This window comes from Manis javanica, chromosome 13 (assembly GCF_040802235.1).
Source record: "Manis javanica isolate MJ-LG chromosome 13, MJ_LKY, whole genome shotgun sequence".
Taxonomy (NCBI): domain Eukaryota; kingdom Metazoa; phylum Chordata; class Mammalia; order Pholidota; family Manidae; genus Manis; species Manis javanica.
The window spans coordinates 35,581,309-35,604,705 of record NC_133168.1 but is presented as its reverse complement, the minus strand read 5'-3'; the positions used below and the strand labels follow the sequence as shown (position 1 = coordinate 35,604,705).

At 37.4% G+C, this 23,397-nt stretch overlaps 1 long non-coding RNA gene across 1 annotated transcript in view; it reads left to right on the top strand.

Moving 5' to 3' along the window:
- Positions 1 to 18,585, top strand: part of LOC118972306 (uncharacterized) — a 56,314-nt gene extending 37,729 nt beyond the window's left edge. Inside the window, exon 3 of the long non-coding RNA XR_005061211.2 lies at positions 14,905 to 18,585. This is a non-coding gene — a long non-coding RNA (uncharacterized lncRNA). The remainder of the gene's footprint in view (positions 1 to 14,904) is intronic.
- The last annotated feature ends 4,812 nt before the right edge of the window (positions 18,586 to 23,397 follow it).

Here is a 23,397-nt window from a genome sequence, read left to right as displayed (position 1 = left end):
CAAACCTTTCTGGAATACTTGGTTTTGTTATTTGTAACCATTGAGGTACTTGTAGGTCCAGACAGACATGCACAAGGATGTCCAGGCAAGCCCTCAGAGGTCCATAGACCCTTGACAACAAGAAGCTGGAGAATCTTGAATAACTGGCAAGAAGCTGCTTGTTTTTATAAACATGCTGCTGCTTGTACAGTACTTTGCTGGAAAGTGGAAAAAGCTTTCCATCACTCTACAGCTTTCTGAATGGGATAAGCTACAAGGACTTTTGCAAATTAGGTATCAAAAACTCTGCTGCTGCTGGTTGGGTGTGGGTCAATGTTTAGCTAGGCTCTCCACTCACCCGGTACTTATGTCAAAGGTAAGCTTTGATTCAATCCATGAATTATAATGAATTCGGAATTCATAGGATCCAAATTTTAAAAGTTCACTATGAAAGGATGATATTAATTGAAGATAAATAGAGCAAAACATGTAAGGTTAATCAGGACACTAAACCACGTTTTGTGATGATCCTTCAAACCTCCAAAGGTGTTAGTAAATGCAGGAGTAGAAAGTCTACAGAAATCAGAGCAGACTTAATTTACATTCAATGTCCTCAGATTCATTTCTAAAAAAATGAAATCACACAGGCCATTTCTGCTCACTAATAGTCACTAAAAAGTATGTAAAACTCATTTACTATGTGATATGTCTGAAATCTCAGACCTCATCAAAACATTTTTTTCTAAATATTTGACCTCAAGACTCTGTAATCTGTAATGCCAATGCTTTTCAATTCATCCATATTCTGTAATTAAAGCATTCCTAATTTTAAATGATGAATAATGATACTATGGCAAAACTTAAGTAAAAATAAGTCCCTCTCAAAGCAACTTTATATGTTTTCTTCACATATATTAGGTATTTAGCATGGCAGTGAGGAAGAGAAGCTCTGGAATTAAAGTATTTAGATTCACATACCAGCTCTACCACTTATCAGCTGTGTGATTGAGCAAGTATTTGTTGTCTATGCCTCAGTTTCCTTATCTATGAAGTAGGGGTTATGATAGTATATATAGTTCATAGGGTTATTGCTTTAAAAAAGGTATAATGTAAACTGGACATTTCCAGTTTATCACTATCATTAGCTATTTTCATTATAGCCATACATATTGATATATGTATCACATAGTCATTAGTATTTTTTGCAACAAAGACTATACTCTTAGCCTAAACTGCATAGATATTTTGAGTACAATGTAATTATATTAGTAGAATTCTTTTAAAAATGCAAGCAAATACAGCAGATCACATGTCACTCATGTAGGTAACATTATAGCATTAGTTTTAAAATGTTTATTTTTAACACAACTTTTAGAAATTACAACTATTACATTCAGATGAGCATGACTTTGGCTAAAATTATCTCTATCACATTTTTAGCATCTTGCAGACTTGTATATCATTCTCTTATTCAAATGTTTGAATTCTTGTAGACTTGTATATCATTATTTTATTCAAATGTTTGAATTCTATTTAGGTCATTATGAATCTTTTCAACAGAAATTTATTTTCTGTTAATACACTTCAAGGTACATATTTTTAGATCTCCCTCTATAAAACAGTTTTTTATTATTAAGTATAGCCCAAATTAAATTCTTCCTGGATTCCAAATGAGTTGATATCTGAATACAAATGTATAGAAGAGATGTTCATATGCTAACATAATTCTGACAAAGAAGAGGAGACAGAAACAATACCATCAGCAAAGAGAGCCTTACTCACTGGATATAGTTTGTGAACTGGGTAATATATGAATTAAGAGAGCAACAAGAAGTGGAATTGTTTGTGAATCACTTCAAATGCAAAAATGAAGTTGAATTCTTACCTTTCAGAACATAATTTGGCTTTAATTCCACTGGAAATTAGCAGAGTGTTTTCAAGCTTTCTTTAAAAAGGTTAAAATGGGAGCTTGCACACTCTGAGTCAAGCTGTTGAGGATTAACATTCATCCATTCATTCAGCAGACATTTGTGTCATATGCTGTAAATAATAAAGACATAGCAATAAGAAATTGCCTTCAAAAATAGAATTTAATAGTGAGAGATATATGTGTAAACAGGGTAGTACAATAATGTTCACTAAGTAAAATATAATCCATTAAAATAAACCAGCTAGCATGTAGACCAACATAGCAAAGAATTGAATTTCTCTCACAGATCACAGTATTTTCTAAACTGCAGTCTTACCTGTGGGTAAGGAGCAAAAGGCATCAAATGTAATTAGAGTGATATTTTTTAAATTGTTAAAAGAGAAATTTTTATATTTCTTTTTTAAAAAGAGAGGATAGCACTTTAAAAGGATGCTTTTATAGATATGGTGAAAAGATAATAATAAAAGAGTTAAGAGTTGAAAAGACCTGGTTTAGAGGCAGGTTGTTTGACTAAGCAGATTTATGGATTTATTAAAGATGTTTGACTTTCCTGAGCCTGGCTTTCCTTATTTGTAAACTGGAAAGACACAGTACCCACCCTGAAGGGCAGCTGAGACAGGCATTGGTCAGTGCTTGCTGGTTCAATCCATGAATTGACATGAAACATGTTAATTCCACTCTTTCTTTATAGCTAACAGTGAATGAGAATTCCTGTTGGTCCAATTACTCACCCATACTTGAGATTGTTAGTATTTCTAGTGTTAGCTATTCTGGAGGAAATCTAGTGGTATTAGACTGTGGTTTTGATTTGCATTTAATTTAATTTGCATTTCCTTGATTATTACAGAAATTAAAGACATTTTCTTTTATATGTTAGCAATTGGGGTATCCTTTTTTTGTAAAATGCTTATTATTTTTCAATCGGTTGTTTTATACATTGATTTGTAGATGTTTTTTATATATAAGCTGGATACAAGACTTGCATATGTAATATGTTCTTCTACTCTGTAGCTTGACTACAGGTAATTAAAGATGTCTCTTGATAAATGTAGGTTCTTAATTTTAGCATAATTCAATGATCAATCTTTTCCTTTTGTTTTTACTTTTTGTGCCCTGTTTAATACATAGATGAATTATTTCAAAGGTGTTGTCTCCTTCTGGACTCTGATTTGTTGAATTTATCTTTTTATCTGTTCTTACCCCAGTACTACACTATCTTATTATTGACATACAAAAAGTATTAATATCTAGTAGAGCAAATCCTGCTACTTTTTTCCTCCTATTTAAGAGTGTCTTGCTGATGCTTGGTCCTCTGAGTTTTCATATATACTTTTTAGAATATTTTCAAGTTCATTTTTCTCTTTCTTTGTTTCTCATATACATATACACATACAAATACATATATACACATAAGCACACATATGAACTTTCTAGGATTTTAATCAGAATTTTATTGAGTCTAAAACCCAGTTTCAGGAAAATTAACATTTTTTTTTTTTGAGAGGGCATCTCTCATATTTATTGATCAAATGGTTGTTAACAACAATAAAATTCAGTATAGGGGGGTCAACGCTCAATGTACAATCATTAATCCATCTCAAGCCTAATTCTCGTCAGTCCCCAATCTTCTGAAGCATAACGAACAAGTTCTTACATGGTGAACGAATTCTTACATAGTGAATAAATTCTTACATGGTGAACAGTACAAGGGCAGTCATCACAGAAACTTTCGGTTTTGATCATGCAATATGACCTATAATCAGGTCAAATATGAATATTCGTTTGATTTTTGTACTTGATTTATATGTTGATCCCACATTTCTCCAATTATTATTATTATTTTTATTTTTAATAAAATGCTGAAGTGGTAGGTAGATGCAAGATAAAGGTAGAAAACATAGTTTAGTGCTGTAAGAAGGCAAATGTAGATGATCAGATGATCAGGTGTGTGCCTATGGACTAAGTATTAATCCAGGCTAGACAAGGGCAGCAAGACATTCACGGATGCAGAAGATTTCTCTCAAAGCAGGGGGGGGTGAGGTTCTGAGCCTCACCTCTGTTGATCCCCAAATTCTCACCTGATAGCCCCCCTGCGACTGTGCCTATCTTAGGTTGTTCCTCCCTTGAGGAATCTTACCCGTCTCTGGCTAACCAGTCATCTTCCGGGGCCATACAGGGAAATGTAAAGTTGGTAAGTGAGAGAGAAGCCATATTGTTTGCAAAGGTTAGCTTTTTACTTCTTTGCAGATTTATGCCCTGTGGCTTCTATGCCCAGCACTTGTCTCGAGCTATCTTTACCACCTGGAGGAATTATGATACTCGGTAAATTCGATATGAGGCACAAATTCTATTTAAGGGTTGTAATTAGGAAGGAAGAAGAAAAGCTATAGATGTAGCATATGAAGGAAACTTGGGAGGATTGATTATTTCTTTGACATATCTTCTTGTAGAGTACCTTAAGTATGTATAGGTTTTAAACTACTAACTAATTTGCACACACATATTAACATAACAGGAATACGGTGACATAAACGAAGCAAATCTATAATTACCATCCATCTCCAGTGAAGCCAAGAAAACCATTTAGGCACCCTAGGCATTTGTGAAAATTAATCTATGATATGATGGATATTGTCCAACTGTACTTGAACCATCAGACAAATTAAAGCAGCCCATTTCTGGGATCTGTTCACATCCCATATGTTCTTTTAACCATAGATAGTCTATAGTCATGATATTTTGGAGTGCTACAACTTGCACCCCTCCCAACTCCTGGTTGAGTTCCAACAGTACAGATCCGGTCAAATTCGTTGTCTCACTGTATGCACATGCCAGCCTAGACATCTCCCTCCTCATTCTTATGGCAAGTCCAGGAGACGGTGGGCTGGATGCAGCCACAACCGCAGCATCGTCCGGATCCCTGTGGAGGATTTTTGATGATCATCCCCTGGCACAAGTCCTCCAGAGAGTGCTGATGCCAGAAGCTCCTCCTCATATCGTATCTTAGTTCATTTTCTGGGTATCCAAGCTAGGCCTTGATCTTCTGCGTAGAAACAAACAGACCCTTTGCCCACACTTTGACATGCCCTCTACACCACTGTGCAGAACTCATTGGAGGTCAGCACACAGTAACTGCTTTTTTTTTTTTTTTAATTAAGAGAAACGAATATTATCAGAAAAGAGTACCTCCATAGCTGATCATCTGACACCCTTTAAGTGATCAACATTAAGGATATTTAAAGCATGCGTTGATCTTTGATTTACCAATAGTTTTATCCTATTAAGGAGTAATCCCCCTTTTCTTTCTTTCTTTCTTTTTTTTTTTTAATTTTTAATCTACACTTACATGAAGAATACTATGTTTACTATGCTCTCCCCTATATCAGGTCCCCCCTAACAACCACATTACGGTTACTGTCCATCAGCTTAGCAAAATGTTGTAGAGTCACTACTTGTCCTCTCTGTGTTGTGCAGCCCACCCTCCCCTTTCTCCCTCCCCCCCATGCATGCTAATCTTAATACCCCCCTTCTTCTTCCACCCCCTTATCCCTCCCTGCCCACCCATCCTCCCCAGTTCCTTTCCCTTTGGTACCTGTTAATCCATTTTTGGGTTCTGTAATTCCACTGCTGTTTTGTTCCTTCAGTTTTTCCTTTGTTCCTATACTCCTCAGATGAGTGAAATCATTTGGTATTTCTCTTTCTCCGCTTGGCTTATTTCGCTGAGCATAATACTCTCCAGCTCCATCCATGTTGCTGCAAATGGTTGGATTTTTCCACTTCTTATGGCTGAGTAGTATTCCATTGTGTATATGTACTACATCTTCTTTATCCATTCATCTACCGATGGACATTTAGGTTGCTTCCAATTCTTGGCTATTGTAAATAGTGCTGCGAAAAACATAGGAGTGCATCTGTCTTTCTCAAACTTGATTGCTGCGTTCTTAGGGTAAATTCCTAGGAGTAGAATTCCTGGGTCAAATGGTAGGTCTGTTTTGAGCATTTTGATGCACCTCCATACTGCTTTCCACAATGGTTGAACTAATTTACATTCCCACCAGCAGTGTAGGAGGGTTCCCCTTTCTCCACAGCCTCGCCAACATTTGTTGTTGTTTGTCTTTTGGATGGCAGCTATCCTTACTGGTGTGAGGTGATACCTCATTGTAGTTTTAATTTGCATTTCTCTGATAATTACCGATGTGGAGCATCTTTTAATGTGTCTCTTGGCCATCTGTATTTCTTTTTTGGAGAACTGTCTGTTCAGTTCCTCTGCCCATTTTTTAATTGGGTTATTTGTTTTTTGTTTGTTGAGGCGTGTGAGCTCTTTATATATTCTGTTCGTCAAGCCTTTATCGGATCTGTCATTTTCAAATATATTCTCCCATACTGTAGGGTTCCTTTTTGTTCTATTGATGGTGTCTTTCGCTGTACAGAAGCTTTTCAGCTTAATGTAGTACCACTTGCTCATTTTTGCTGTTGTTTTCCTTGCCCGGGGAGATATGTTCAAGAAGAGGTCACTCATGTTTATGTCTAAGAGGTTTTTGCCTATGTTTTTTTCCAAGAGTTTAATGGTTTCATGACTTACATTCAGGTCTTTGATCCATTTTGAGTTTACCTTTGTATATGGGGTTAGACAATGGTCCAGTTTCATTCTCCTACATGTAGCTGTCCAGTTTTGCCAGCACCATCTGTTGAAGAGACTGTCATTTTGCCATTGTATGTCCATGGCTCCTTTATCAAATATTAATTGACCATATATGTTTGGGTTAATTTCTGGGGTCTCTAATCTGTTCCACTGGTCTGTGGCTCTGTTCTTGTGCCAGTACCAAATTGTCTTGATTACTATGGCTTTGTAGTAGAGCTTGAAGTTGGGGAGTGAGATCCCCCCTACTTTATTCTTCTTTTTCAGGATTGCTTTGGCTATTCGGGGTCTTTGGTGTTTCCATATGAATTTTTGAATTATTTGTTCCAATTCATTGAAGAATGTTGCTGGTAATTTGAGAGGGATTGCATCAAATCTGTATATTGCTTTGGGCAGGATGGCCATTTTGACGATATTAATTCTTCCTAGCCATGAGCATGGGATGAGTTTCCCTTTATTAGTGTCCCCTTTAATTTCTCTTAAGAGTGACTTGTAGTTTTCAGAGTATAAGTCTTTCACTTCTTTGGTTAGGTTTATTCCTAGGTATTTTATTCTTTTTGATGCAATGGTGAATGGAATTGTTTTCCTGATTTCTCTTTCTATTGATTCGTTGTTTTTGTATAGGAAAGCTACAGATTTTGTGTGTTTTAATTTTGTATCCTGCAACTTTGCTGTATGCCGATATCAGTTCTAGTAGTTTTGAAGTGGAGTCTTTAGGGTTTTTTATGTACAGAATCATATCATCTGCAAATAGTGACAGTTTAACTTCTTCTTTACCAATCTGGATTCCTTGTATTTCTTTGTTTTGTCTGATTGCCGTGGCTAGGACCTCCAGTACTATGTTAAATAACAGTGGGGAGAGTGGGCATCCCTGTCGGGTTCCCGATCTCAGAGAAAATGCTTTCAGCTTCTCGCTGTTCAGTATAATGCTGGCTGTGGGTTTATCATATATGGCCTTTATTATGTTGAGGTACTTGCCCTCTATTCCCATTTTGCTGAGAGTTTTTCTCATGAATGGATGTTGAATTTTGTCAAATGCTTTTTCAGCACCTATGGAGATGATCATGTGGTTTTTGTCTTTCTTTTTGTTGATGTGGTGGATGATGTTGATGGATTTTCGAATGTTGTACCATCCTTGCATCCCTGGGATGAACCCCACTTCGTCATGGTGTATGATCCTTTTGATACACTGTTGAATTCTATTTGCTAATATTTTATTAAGTATTTTTGCATCTACATTCATCAGGGATATTGGTCTGTAATTTTCTTTTTTGGTGGGGTCTTTGCCTGGTTTTGGTATTAGGGTGATGTTGGCCTCATAGAATGAGTTTGGGAGTATTCCCTCTTCTTCTATTTTGTGGAACACTTTAAGGAGAATGGGTATTATGTCTTCTCTGTGTGTCTGATAAAATTCCGAGGTAAATCCGTCCGGCCCCGGGGTTTTGTTCTTGGGTAGTTTTTTGATTACTGTTTCAATTTCTTTGCTTGTAATTGGTTTGTTTAACTTTTGTGTTTCTTCCTTGGTCAGTCTTGGGAGGTTGTATTTTTCTAGGAAGTTGTCCATTTATTCTAGGTTTTCCAGCTTGTTGGCATATAGGTTTTCATAGTAGTCTTTAATAATTCTTTGTATTTCTGTGGAGTCTGTCGTGATTTTTCCATTCTCATTTCTGATTATGTTGATTTGTGTTGACTCTCTTTTTCTCTTAATAAGTTGTATCTATTTTGTTTATTTTCTCAAAGAACCAGCTCTTGGTTTCGTTGATTTTTGCTATTGTTTTATTCTTCTCAATTTTGTTTATTTCTTCTCTGATCTTTATTATGTCCCTCTTTCTGCTGACTTTGGGCCTCATTTGTTCTTCTTTTTCCAGTTTCGATAATTGTGATGTTAGACTATTCATTTGGGATTGTTCCTCCTTCTTCAAGTGTGCCTGGATTGCTATATACTTTCCTCTTAAGACTGCTTTCTCTGCATCCCACAGAAGTTGGGGCTTAGTGTTGTTGTTGTCATTTGTTTCTATATATTCCTTGATCTCTATTTTGATTTGTTCATTGATCCATTGATTATTTAGTAGCATGTTGTTAAGCCTCCATGTGTCTGTGAGCCTTTTTGTTTTCTTTGTAGAATTTATTTCTACTTTCATACCTTTGTGGTCTGAAAAATTGGTTGGTAGAATTTCAATATTTTGGAATTTACTGAGGCTCTTTTTGTGAGCTAGTATGTGGTCTATTCCGGAGAATGTTCCATGTGCACTTGAGAAGAATGTATGTCCTGTTGCTTTGGGATGTAGAGTTCTATAGATGTCGATTAGGTCCATCTGTTCTACTGTGTTGTTCAGTGCCTGTGTGTCTTCACTTATTTTCTGCCCGGTGGATCTATCCTTTGGGGTGAGTGGTGTGTTGAAGTCTCCTACAATGAATGCATTGCAGTCTATTTCCTTCTTTAGTTCTGTTAGTATTTGCTTCACATATGCTGGTGCTCCTGTATTGGGTGCATATATATTTAGAATGGTTATATCCTCTTGTTGGACTTAGCCCTTTATCATTATGTAGTGGCCTTCTTTATCTCTTGTTACTTTCTTTGTTTTGAAGTCTATTTTGTCTGATATTAGTACTGCAACCCCTGCTTTCTTCTCACTGTTGTTTGCCTGAAATATGTTTTTCCATCCCTTGACTTTTAGTCTATGCTTATCTTTGGGTTTGAGGTGAGTTTCTTGTAAGCAGCATATAGATGGGTCTTGCTTTTTTATCCATTCTATTACTCTATGTCTTTTGATTGGTGCATTAAGTCCATTTACATTTAGGGTGACTATTGAGAGATATGTACTTATTGCCATTTCAGGCTTTAGATTCATGGTTACCAAAAGTTCAAGGTTAGCTTCTTTAGTATCTTACTGCCTAACTTAGCTCGCTTATTGAGCTGTTATATACACTGTCTGGAGATTCTTTTCTTCTCTCCCTCTTATTCCTCCTCCTCCATTCTTCATATGTTGTGTGTTTTGTTCTGTGCTCTTTTTAGGGGTGCTCCCATCTAGATCAGTCCCTGTAGGATGCTCTGTAGAGGTGGTTTGTGGGAAGCAAATTCCCTCAGCTATTGCTTGTCTGGGAATTGTTTAATCCCACCATCATATTTAAATGATAGTCGTGCTGGATACAGTATCCTTAGTTCAAGGCCCTTCTGTTTCATTGCATTAAGTATATCATGCCATTCTCTTCTGGCCTGTAGGGTTTCTGTCGAGAAGTCTGATGTTAGCCTGATTGGTTTTCCTTTATAGGTGACCTTTTTCTCTCTAGCTGCCTTTAAAACTCTTTCCTTGTCCTTGATCCTTGCCATTTTAATTACTATGTGTCTTGGTGTTGTCCTCCTTGGATCCTTTCTGTTGGGGGTTCTGTGTAATTCCATGGTCTGTTCAATTATTTCCTCCCCCAGTTTGGGGAAGTTTTCAGCAATTATTTCTTCAAAGAGACTTTCTATCCCTTTTCCTCTTTCTTCCTCTTCTGGTATCCCTATAATACGAATGTTATTCCTTTTGTATTGGTCACATATTTCTCTTAGTGTTGTTTCATTCCTGGAGATCCTTTTATCTCTCTCTATGTCAGCTTCTATACGTTCCTGTTCTCTGGCTTCTATTCCTTCAATGGCCTCTTGCATCTTATCCATTCTGCTTATAAATCCTTCCAGGGATTGTTTCACTTCTGTGATCTCTTTCCTGACATCTGTGATCTCCTTCCGGACTTCATCCCACTGCTCTTGCATTTTTCTCTGCATCTCATCCCACTGCTCTTGCATTTTTCTCTGCATCTCATCCCATTGCTCTTGCATTTTTCTCTGCATCTCTGTCAGCATGTTCATGATTTTTATTTTGAATTCTTTTTCAGGAGGACTAGTTAGGTCTGTCTCCTCAGGTGTTGTCTCTGTGATCTTTGTCTGCCTGTAGTTTTGCCTTTTCATGGTGATAGATATAGTTTGCAGAGCTGGTACAAGTGACCGCTGGAAGAGCTTCCCTTCTTGTTGGTTTGTAGCCTTTTCCTGGGAGAATAGCGACCTCTAGTTGCTTGTGCTGGGCAGCTGTGCGCAGACAGGGCTTCTGCTTCCTGCCCAGTTGCTTTGGGGTTTATCTCCGCTGTTGCTGTGGGCTTGGCCTGGCTGGGGCTGTTCCTCCAAAATGGTGGAGCCCCGTTGGAGGGGGAGCGGCCTGGAGGCTATTTATCTCTGTAAGGGGCCTCTGTGCTCCCTGCTGCCCAGGGGGTTAGAGTGCCCAGAGATCCCCAGATTCCCTGCCTCTGGTCTAAGTGACCTGTCCTGCCCCTTTAAGACTTCCAAAATGCACTCCCCTTTGCAAGGCGCTGGGTTCTTGCAGGTGTGGATGTGGTCTGGATGTTATCCTGTGTCCTGTGGTCTCTATTTTAGGAAGATTTTTCTTTGTTATATTTTCATAGCTCTATGTGTTTTTGGGAGGAGATTTCCACTGCTCTACTCACGCCGCCATCCTGGCTCCGCCCCCGGAAAATTAACATTTTTAAATGCTGTCTTCCAATACATAAATGTGGTATAGGCGTTCATTAATTTTTGTTTTTCAGTGTCTCTCAGGGATTTTGTATGTATCACACCTTCTTTTATACTTACTCCTAAGTTTTAAATATTTTTATATTATTATAAATTTTCTTTCAGTTTTATTTTCTGTTGTTATTTGTCATAGAAGTGCAATTTTAAAAACCTATACATAGACATTTGAATTAAATGAGTTTAATAAGGCTGTATTCAGCAGCCTTGTTAAACTCATTTAATTCTAATATCTGTCTGTAGGATCTTTGGAATTTCTTATACACAAAGTCACACCATACAATAAGCAGTTTTATTTCCTTCTTTAAATTCTTTTTCTGTCCTTACTATGCTGATTTAGGACCTTTCTCAGTATAAGGCAGACCAGACGTGGTGATAAGTCTCTCACTTCTCTTACTCCTGATCTCAGAAAGCAAGCTTTCAATATTTCTATGGTGTTTTCTGTTGGTGTTTTGTAGATATCCTTTGCTAAGTTAAGGAAATTGTCTTCTTAGTTGCCAAAAGATGTATTGTAATCATAAACAAATGTTGACTTTAATCAACTGCTTTTGTTAGGAAAGAGTATAAAACCTAAGTGTGATTTATTCCCACTAGGATGTTTCAACATTTTGACAGTAAGGTATTAACAAAGGGCCAGTGGTGGAAGCTGCTCAGGCTGAGTGGGGGTGGGGGAATTGATATGGGTCTGGCATACCTATTTGAGTTTTTTTAAACCTACCAATAAGGTTAAGACAAATGTTAAGGATAGATATAACAGGCTTAGGAGACATCTGGGAAAGAATGTGAACCCCGCAGTACTCAGCCAATGAGAAACCAGGGGAGGGACTTGGGCACTAGGAAATAAATTACTGGCACCAAACTTCCCAGGTGTGCCTACCCACCAAACACCTGATCTTGCAAGACTTATTAAAGCCTCACTCTTCTGTTCTCTTTGTCTCCATATCCACTTATTGAATTTGGACCAGTGACTGTGTTTCTCACACTTTTCTAGTATGATGATCATATGATTTTTTGCTTTATTCTTCTAGTGGAATAAATTCCACTGATTGATTTTCTAATTTTAAAGTAACAATGCATAATTACAACAAACTCAACTAACTTACTGGTGATGTAATATTTATATGTGTTATTTGGTTAGCTGACATTAAGAATTTTGGTATATTTATTGACTCAGTTTGCCCAGAAATTTTTCCTCATAATTTCCTGTTTTTGTTTTGGTATCAAGGTTATAATGGGCCTCATAAATTAAGTTACAGAGTGTTTCCTGTTTTTCTATTTTCTATTTTCTGAAATGGCATAAATATATTTATTCCTTAAACATTGGCTAAAGTTAAGTAATGAAACTATCTGGACCTGGAGTGGAAGGTTTTAGTTAGAGAGTCAACATATTTCAGTTGTTAATAGATATTCACAATTTTTGTTTCCCCATGTCCAAATTTCACAGGCTATGTTTTTTTTCATCATTCTAAGTTTACACAAAAATAGTTAAAACATAAAGCATACATTTATTCTAAATATAATTTTTACCCAAATCTATAGTGGATGAAAGCTGTATTGAAGGATAGTTCCTTCTATTTCTTGGTTACTATGACTTTGCCTTATTAAAATGAACTGCTTTTTGACATAATTTTCAAAAACATAGTTGTGGTACTAAAAAGGAATGCATTTTGTCTGTTTTGAGTTAAAAATGAAAAGATGAATGCAGTGACATAACTAGTATACTTGCCATCTGAAAGGGACCATTTTTTGGCATTTCTTCCTCTATATAAGAAAAGTATTTTCAGTAATAATGAAGAAATTAAATAACAATTTTATCTCTAGAAAAGAAATGCAGTGACAATTTTCATTCATTAAATTTTGCACATATAGTAATGCTGGGAAAAATTAATAAAATGAAAAAAGTTAACGTTTAATGCTTTTTAAGTACATTAATATTTTTTTAAAGGAGAAAAATATTTATTGCTCTGCCATGGTGATGAATAATCCCATTGTGTTTCTTGGCTTTGAACCTTCATTTCTGCAAATTTGTCAATGGCTTTGTCAAATTGATGTTCCCACATTTATGGGCCAAGAAACAGTATACCCAGATCTGTCAATGTATCTATACTCATAGTTGGTTGAAGGACACCTCTTATTTAATTTCAAATATTTTAATTTGACATTTAAAATAATTTAATTTCAAAGTTCTTTCACATGAAGAAACAGATCTACAAACAGGACAACTGTAAAATAAAGATAAGTTTATCAGAGTTTCATAAAAATCCCATTTCACAGTAAATTTCCAGAAACTTCAATAATGCCATGTCTTTGTTCTTTGGGATCAGTTCTATCAGCTTTCATATGTTTCTGCAGCTGAAAATTTTCACTAAAACACCACCAGAAAATACAGCATAAATTTGTATTATGTCTGGTAAAAGTCTCAAAAGTTTGTAATGGTTGTGAATCATTTGAGCTCACTTTAAGCTCAGTTCATATCTCTAACCCCTGTGGCACTATGTAGGCCTGTGTTTAAATATAGATTCAAAATAAAAAATTATAGGACAGTGATTATGAAAATGAAAACACAGAACTTGGCTGTTTATTCTTGAAATAAACATTTTTAGCTGAGTTCACATACAGAAGAGTTAGAATTACTTCCATGTAGAATATAATGTTTATTACAGGAGAAGTAATTTTAAAATATAGTAATTTTCAGCTTATATATCATTAAATTTCAATTGCAACAGTTGTTTAGAACTGAGACCAACAAAAGATTTTTTCAGAAAGGAGGAACATCATTGTCAGAATTATATTCTCAGTGCACAGTGATAATAAAAAGCAGACTGGCTTTTGTTATTATTTTATTATTTTATGTTATTCCTTTTACATTTTCTATACACAAAGCACTTCCTTATTGCCTGTACCAGAGTTGGACTGATCCTACCATCCCATCCTTGGTGCACCACTGGCTGGATGAGAAAAATAATGAGAGAAGCTGAAAAGGAACATTGATTTCCTTTGAACCAGCAGGCCAAATAGTCTTCTGGAATCAAGAGATTCCAAGTAGTTATAAGAATAATGAAGTAACTTTTGATTTATTTCTGGAAATATTCATTAAAAATACAATTACATTCCCTCTTGCTCCTTCACTAGGCTGGTTTAAATCACTAAAATGTGCTTCATTTTTGCTTATCTGCCATCACTAGCAGTGCAGTAATATACTCTGATGTAATGGAGTGGAAACCCACTGCTATGCCAAGATTACAAATTCTAGTAAGGCAAACAAACCTCTGACGTACCATCTGAGGTATTTCCTGGCCTTATCTGACACTTTCAGCGCCCTATCACAACCTGAGGAGAGGTGAAATCATTCTGCTTAATATGTTGCACACCCTCCTGGGTCTGGAAAGGAAATAGCTGAGAAATTTAATTAAAGGCTCAGTGAATAATATGGAAACTCTCAACAAGCTGCAGCAAATGTTACATTTCTGGTTCATAGTTAAAAAAATATATATATATGGTAAAATTCCAGTATCTTAACAATGTAGTATTGCATAAATTGTAGTAAGTAAAATAACTGAAAAAAAAAACGACTTTAAATCTCTTCACAATCAGAGTTTAATTAAAATGCTACATGTTACATGTTTTCCATGATTTACTGACAAGTTTGGTTGGAAAAACTAAACTACATCCTTCTTAGTAGTCACGAAATAAATAGAAGAAATTTCCCTTTAGTGTTTCCTGTTGGATTCTGTTGATGGCCTGTTCCCTCCTGCTGCAGCAATTGAGGATGTTTGTGTTTTGACCCCTCCACAGGGAAGCAGGGAAGAATCTGAACTGCGATGACTTGCTGCCCTTCTGGCTTTGAAGTGCTGCTCTGGCCGCTGTTGGGCAACCTGAACTTGTACTGAAAGCAGCAAACGTGCCAATTAAGAGTTCTAATGTTTAGCAGTTGTCTCTGAGTTTACTTGTGTAAGAACAGAACTTCTGTAGTAACACAAATAATGATTTCAACTGCCCTCAATATTAACCGAATAAAATATACAGTAAGACATTTTGTAAAAAGTATGTAAAATGGCCACTAAGGTAGGAAACATACACCAATAATGAGCCCATCAGCAACACATAGAAATAGTTACTGGGAGCATTTTGGGCATGGGTACTAGGAGAATGCTTTGCAGTTCTGAATTCTAAATGAACTGCAATCCCAGTGATTTCTATCCACTGGACACCAGCTATTGTTCTTCCAGCAAATCATTTGCCCAAGGTTCTGACAAGAAAATTCATCCTCCTCCAACTTCATCTTTTCTGGAACCTCAACCTCATAAAAGACAGCTCTGATAAAGATACAGCCTCCCAAGGTCACATCTGGGAGCTCAAAACTTTTTTCTAACCCTGTCCTTTAACCTACCCTCCCTTCCATATTTATTTGCTCACCTTGTGGTAGATAAGAAGGAGACATTCATGAAACATTTAATTTTCTACTAGGAAATAATCCTGTAAAGTCTTTGAATCATAATAGATCATTCTTCATTATGTGCTGGGTAACTAAGTAACATAAAACAGAATCTGTTCTAGAGAAGGATGGAAATACCTTCCCATGACTGGTCTCTGTTCTTTCCTTTCCTTACTCGAGAACCCGCTAGTATCAGGGGAAAGCCATCCGTTTCTCCAGGAGCTCCAAGGCTAATGTATAAGGCCTGCATATTTGAAGAACACACAAATGATCCCCAACATCAGCATCAAGGCTACATTTAGGAAATGTGAAACATCATGACAACCCAACTGCCTGACTGTAATCATTCTAAAGAGTCTACTTAGGGTTATATTTTAATTTGGGCTTTCCATCTTTATGGACTATTCCACTGGAATGGATTTAGGAAAATATGTTATTCTCTCATCTCTCTAGTGATCTGTCTGCTTTACTTGCCCTTACACACTATTTCCCCCTTTTAAATGTAGATATATTTTACTTTTCTTTCTATCCTAATTCATGCTCTGTAGCTCAGCAGTAAGTTTTAGAGACACCCAGTATCTTTACATTTGACAAATGGAAAGAGAATGTTAACAGTTTTTCTTGGCCAAGCAAGAGAAAAGGAGTATGATTATAGTGAGTCAGGATTTGGCCTCTTCAGCATCAGCCAAAGGATGCCCAGGGTGCCCACAGCATGGAATGAAAGGGCTCCGGTAATCAGTGTTACATTGGCATCATTTAAATGTTATCAGCAAGTTCTTGAGGTAAACTGGCATGAATATCACAGTAATTGGGAAAAGATTCGTAACTCTTGGCACAAACAGCCCCTAAGATATTTCAAACATTAAGGTTTTCCTTCCAAAGAATAAGCTGAAGAAAACCCTTACCTCAGATTTTCCTTTCTTCTCTGTAGGCTCTTACTTCTCAGCCTTCCATCTTCTGTGTGCTCCTCCAGGATGCGGGCTGTCTCCTGGTTACTGTAGTGGTGGGCCAGGAAAGTATCTGAATGCATGTTGTAGGTCACACAGCAAATTAAAAATGGCTTTTGCATATAAAAAGGAGAAATTGTAAAACAGAGTAGTGGTCTTTAAGTGGAATGCAGAAAAAAATTACATAACATGCATCAGAGCATCACAGTGTGACATACAAAAGCTGTATAAACATCTTAACTTTGCAGGAGACTGTGTATTTACCCCAGATGCAACACAGGGCATCAGATTTTATGAAGAACTATGAAAGGTACAAGAAATTTGGGGAGGAAGGCAAGGTAGGGTTACAAACAGATTATTTTATATAATTTCTCTAACAAAACAAGGGAGAGAACCCATATTTTTACAGTGAAACCTGCCTCTTGAACTAGAGTTGATGGGACTTTGGAGATGACTTACTGCCGCAGCCCTTATCCAGTAGTACACATTACAGCTTGTGATGGACATCTTCAAAAACAGGCCTGGCCTCTACCCAGACCTGCTAAAACGATATCTGAAACTTTACAAAAATCAGACAACTAGGAGTCACACTCTTCCAGGTTTTCTTTTGTAGAAAATCCACCTCTTTCCAGTGACTTGAGGATTTGAGAGCTTTGGTGTTTGAAGGACTCTTCTGGTGTCACCAAACATGATCTTGGACTAGCAAACACCGGCCCTAGATTCTCAGGTGACTAGACCCCTGTATGAGGGTTGTTTCCCATCCTTGGTGGGCCAGTTAAACTCTGCTGCTTCCTACCAATTATCACTGGTCTCCAATTGTCATGCAAAAGGGTCATGGGCAGTGACCCATAGCACAAATATGAAATGGGATTAATTAAGAGAATACTTAAAAGCAGACAAGTAGGAGAGTGCACCCAACCAACCACCTGTGCCTTCATCACTCAAGATTTAGGTCAGGACTATACAAACTCTCAGAAGGATGACACCTGGCCCCTGTAAGTCTCCACACACTGACAGGGATGGGGCGGGGGAGGGCAGTGAACATATGTGCAATGGAAGGACATAGTCAATTAGCAGCCTGAGGGAACTCGGGTTGACTGGGTTTCAAAATTGGCGGGGTAAAGGGGTGATAATGGGTCTCAAGGGCCACCCAGATTTGTCTACCATTGGTGTCTGACAAAGCCAGGCTCTTTTTGTACTTTATATTATATATCATTGCATGCAATCCTCAATCCTCACAACAATCTTGTGAAGATTCCAAACCTAAACAACCAGCACCCACCATGTTCTTCCATGTGTACCATGATTCCTCTGTCCTTTTGGCCCATGCAGACCTGAGACTGAAGGGTCAACTCAAACAGCTGTCTGGGGTGGAGTTGGAGTCACAACCTGAATTTGACACCCAAACTCATGTCCTTGCCATGAATCCAAACGACCAACTCCCAGCTATTACACTCATTCCCAGCTATTAAAGCAGAGTAGGCAAAATTAGGCAAAATATCTTGGTTTCCTGATCATGCCTGCTACTGCATGTACTCTGAAGTCAGGCTGAAAACTAAGGAAAATCTGACCACCTAAAATGACTAAATAAGATATAAATAAAGTCACATCAAAGTCATGGTGGAATTAATAGGAAAGGCCAGCAGCAGACATGGCTTTGGTAACTGTACCTCCTGTGTGTTAGCATAAAGAAAATCCCTTTGAAAGTTGGAGGTGAGGAGTGGGAGGGACATCTACTGACTGCTGAATTCATATACAGTATTTTTATATGTCACGTTTAAACTGAGATGTGAGTGGAATAGGATTTAGTTACATGGAAAGGTGGGGACTAAATATCAAATGCAAAGTCCTGTGAACAAGAGACAGAAGTACATTTTCTAAGAAGCTAAAAGTTCACCAACATGTCTGGAGAGGAAAAAGGTAAAGGGAAAGAATTAAAAAATTGAGGTTGTGAAAGTGAGTAGACACCAGACCATGCAGTCTCACAGGCCATGTTCAGTTTACTTTGTACATTCTAATGGCCATGAGAAAGCACTGGAGGATTCTAAATAACACTAGAATATTATGAGATTCACATTTTGTATTTCCATTCTCCCCTCCCTACTTTCTGTTACTGGCATTTACCCTAATAAATTTGTTGCATATTTAATCCTGAAATGGCATCTGCTTCTTAGAGCATAAACTCACATAATTTTTTAAAGTAAATGAGTGAATGAGTTAAGGTATCTGCACAGTACTTTAAAAAAAAAAAGGATGTTCAGTTTTACAGGTATATGTTAAATACATTCTTTACTGTAATTAGTTTTAGGATGAGTAAGTTACCTACCACATCAGCAAATAACAATCTTACTGGGATAGCTATTATTTCCAGTCATTCTGCTCCATGTTCCATTGCATTGCTGTGGCAAAGATTATCTCATGATTTGAAGGGATAATGTTTCACCAGAAAAGTACTTTTTAAAAATACTACTTATCTAGTAGAGTGTGGATCATTAACTAAGAGCTGTGAAAGAAGCAATTTCCTAATGTCCAATCCCGGGGGGGAGGGGAGGCTGGGATGTCCATCTATTGTTAGACACAGATATCTGAAAGGGAACAATAATTTTGAAATTATTAATTACTGTTTTAATAAAAATAATAGCATTTTCTATCAGAACATTCCTCATTACAGTTATTTTTCTTAATGGGATATTAGAGTCATAATTCTGTTTCTTTGCTGGTGCAAGATTATTGAATTCCTTGTGGACAAGACATAAAGTATATTTAATGTAATAGAATATATAGAATATATATTATTTATAATAATATATACATAATAGACTATTATTATCTTTTATAATATATAATATGCCATTATATATTTAATATTATTATTAGAGAATATATATTTAATACCTAAGACAAGTGGTTAAAGCACTGTATGGTTAAGCCATTTACTTTAAATCATATAGATCATTATTAGTTCATTATCAGCCTATTGTAAAGTCTCTAGTTATGAGTCAGAGGCCAGTGTTTGTATCATTTAGGATTAATTGGTAAATTTTTTTTGGTATCATTAATCTACAATTACATGAGCAACATTATGTTCACTAGACTCCCCCCATCATCAAGTCCCCCCACATACCCCTTACAGGCACTGTCCATCAGTGTAGTAAGATGCTATAAAATCACTACTTGTCTTCTCTGTGTTGTAAAGCCCTCCCCATGCCCCCTCTCAACATTATGTCTGCTAATAGTAATTTCCCCCGCTTTCTTCCCCCTTATCACTCCCTTCCCATGCATTCTCCACAGTCCCTTTCCCTTTGGTAACTTTTAGTCCATTCTTGAGTTTGGTGAGTCTACTGCTGTTTTGTTCCTTCTGTTTTTTTCTTTGTTCTTATACTCCACAGATGAGTTAAATCATTTGATACTTGTCTTTTTCTACCTGCCTTATTTCACTGAGTATAATACCCTTTAACTCCATCCATGTTGTTGCAAATGGTAGGATTTGTTTTCTTCTTATAGCTGAATAATATTCCATTGTGTATATGTACCACATTTTCTTTATCCATTCATCTACTGATGGACACTTAGGTTGCATCCATTTTGTGGCTATTGTAAATAATGCTGCGATAAACATAGGGGTGCATCTGTCTTTTTCAAACTGGGCTGCTGCATTCTTAAGGTAAATTCCTAGGAGTGGAATTCTTGGGTCAAATGGTATTTCTATTTTGAGCTTTTTGAGGAACCTCCATACTGCTTTCCACAATGGTTGAACTAATTTACATTCCCACCAGCAGTGTAGGAGGGTTCCCTTTCTCCACAACCTTGCCAACATTTGTTGTTGTTTGTCTTTTTGATGGGGGCGATCCTTACTGGTGTGAGGTGATATCTCATTATGGTTTTAATTTGCATTTCTCTGATGATTAGTGCCTGTTGGCCATCTGAATTTCTTCTTTGGAGAAGTGTCTGTTCAGCTTCTCTGCCCATTTTTTAATTGGATTATTTGCTTTTTGTTTGTTGAGGTGTGTGAGCTCTTTATATATTTTGGATGTAAACCCTTTATCAGATCTGTCATTTATGAATATATTCTCCCATACTGTAGGGTGTCTTTTTGTTCTATTGATGGTATCCTTTGCTGTACAGAAGCTTTTCAGCTTGATATAGTCCCATAATTGGTAAATCTTTATAGAAACATTCATGAGCTCAACCATGAACCCAACTGTAAGCCAGATCATGAATGTAACTCAGAAGCAGGCTCTAGTCCTACTCTCTTCCATTTGCCTTTCTGTCTCCAGCCTAGTTTGAACTCCTTTAATAATAAATTTCAAAGATATATAAAATTAAAGGATTTACTGAGATAAAGTTTAAGCATTGATTCTCTACTTTAGATGCCAATTAAGTTCACTTGGAAATTTTAGGACAAAATGTAGTGAGTGACTCCAGACCCACTACAGGGGAATCTAATGGAGCATAGTGGGGATTAGTAGGCATCTGTATTTTTTAAAGTGCCAGATATAACTCTAATGTGAAATTAATATTATGAGTCATAGCTTTAAAAGCCATCAGTTGCCTAATTTTACACAGTGTAACACAGTTTAGAGTGTGCGTTCTGGAGATAAACAGCCTGTGATCAGTTCGTAACTCTGCCTCTTTACTAGTTTCATCAGCATCATTCATTTCATTAGTGAATTATTTACTCTCTATGAACCTCATTTATTCAACATCCAATGAATATTTCTTGAGTGCCAGCCTCTGTTCTAGAGGTATACCAGTGATCAAAACCAATGGGAATTCCTGCCCTTGTGACATTTATATTCTATAGCAAAGACAAAACAGCAACATAATAAATAAATAAAATATGTGCATCAAAGTGATAAGACAATAGAGGGGGAAAAGTAGGGGCAGGGGACCAAGAAAGTATGTGTGTGTTGCACTCTCTACCTTTATAGAATTGTTGTGAAGAATAAACATATTTCACATGTAAGGTGCTTGAAACAGTGCCTGGCACTTAATATTAAGTAAGTCTACCTGCTATTATATGTCCAGACATCCAGAGAGGTAGAAGAATCTGGACAAGTAACTCTAGGAGGTGACACAGGCTTGGGGTTATCCCCATCAGACCCTCTCAACTCACTCCTAGAAGAATTTCAGTCTGTGGCTGGAAGACAGATGTTAAGAAAATGTGACCAGAGCCTGCCTCTTGACAGATTCCTGTACTTGAATGTAGCTCTTGCTGATGCCATAGTTTAGAGGTAAATACTGTTAAACACAGCTTTTATTTGACATCTCTGAGGACGTGGGTAAGAAGAAGGGATCACTTTGCCTGTAGCTCCAGTCACCTCCTAAAGCATCTTTATAATAGCTTTATAAGGGCTACTACTGGGCTCCATTTACATCATGAATAGGTAAACAATGGTTAAGGAAAAATTTAAAGGAAATTATAAAATGCATTTTTACACAATATTATTAAAATTTTCCTTAGATGATATAGGTACTATATTGTGAATAAAGAGAATCTGATAATTTCCCCAAATATATTTAAGCCACAGCATTCTGCTAAAGCACTTTTAGAGCCTGATAAAACTTAGAAAATTTATGGGAGATCCAAAATCAGGAAAGCAATAATTCCTGAGAAAATGTATTATTCTTGTAACTTACCTGAGCCAAAGTCCTATGAAATGTCCAAATAATTCTTCTAACCCATTGTTAAAATGACTAATATTTGTTTGAGTTGCAAGATAACTGTGAAGGTTAAAATGAAAATGAAATGACTAAGTTTAAGGTTATTCCCATGACCCTCAAGTCTAAGAAAAAGTAAAAAGGCAAACTAATTTCAAATTTAATTCTTAATTAAATTGAGATTGAGTAAAGGAAGGAGGAGCAATTTAATTAAACATGCTGCAATCCATACTATCACCTCTCTGACAAGCATAGTTTGCCTCAGAGCCTGTCTTATGATAAAACAGCAAAATCTTATATCCTTATTGTGAACGCATGAAGACCAGGAAAAAAAAAGCCCTGACTCTAAGTCATGAAACCATAAAACTCTTAGAAAAAAAACATAGGGGAGGATCAAGGGAAGATGGCAGCATGAGTAGTTCAGAGGAAATCTCCTCTCCAAAAAATATATCTTTATGAAAATACAATAAATACAACTATTCCTAAAAGATACACCAGTGGATGCAGTACAACAGCCAGGATACATCTACATCTGGGAGAACTCAACATCACACAAAGGGGGTAAGATACAAGCCTGCCAGTCATTCCTCCAATTGGCATGGACCCCGGCACACTGGCCCAGTAGTGGGAGAGTGGCAGCGTGTGCCGGGGATGGCGGTGTTGGAAGGGACCGGGAGCAGATCCGTATGCCAACAGTGCCAGAGAGGACCAGGAGAGGCTGCCTGCAGCGGCGCAACTGAACAGCCTGGATACAGGCGGCAGTGAAGCCATAGGAGTCCAGTAGAGGCCCACGTGGGAGAGCCACGCACACACCTGTAGCTGAGCCAGAGGGAGCAGGTGTGCTCCCAGCAGCTGACCGTAATCCCAGCCCCAATGCACAGCTGCCCAGGCCAGAACCAAAGGCCACTGCTGCTACACAGCTGCCTGGCAGGGGTGCTGCTAGCACAGAAGAGTGCACCTGGAGTGCATGCCACTCCCCTCAGGGCTCCATGCTGCTCTGATGGAGACCCCGCCCACAGCAGCTAAGGGGACTAAGCCCGTGGCTGCTTCAGGAGTGCGGGTAACCATTACAGGCAGCAGAGAAGGGCACGGCATCCAGCAAGCAGGAAAGGACTTTCTTCTCCCAGCTGACACACCTGCAACCTGCCTACAGCCACCGCTATCACCATGAAAAGGCAAAACAATTTAGTCCAGTCCAAGATAGTTCAAACAACACCTGAGAAAGGATCTGTAGAGGCAGACCTA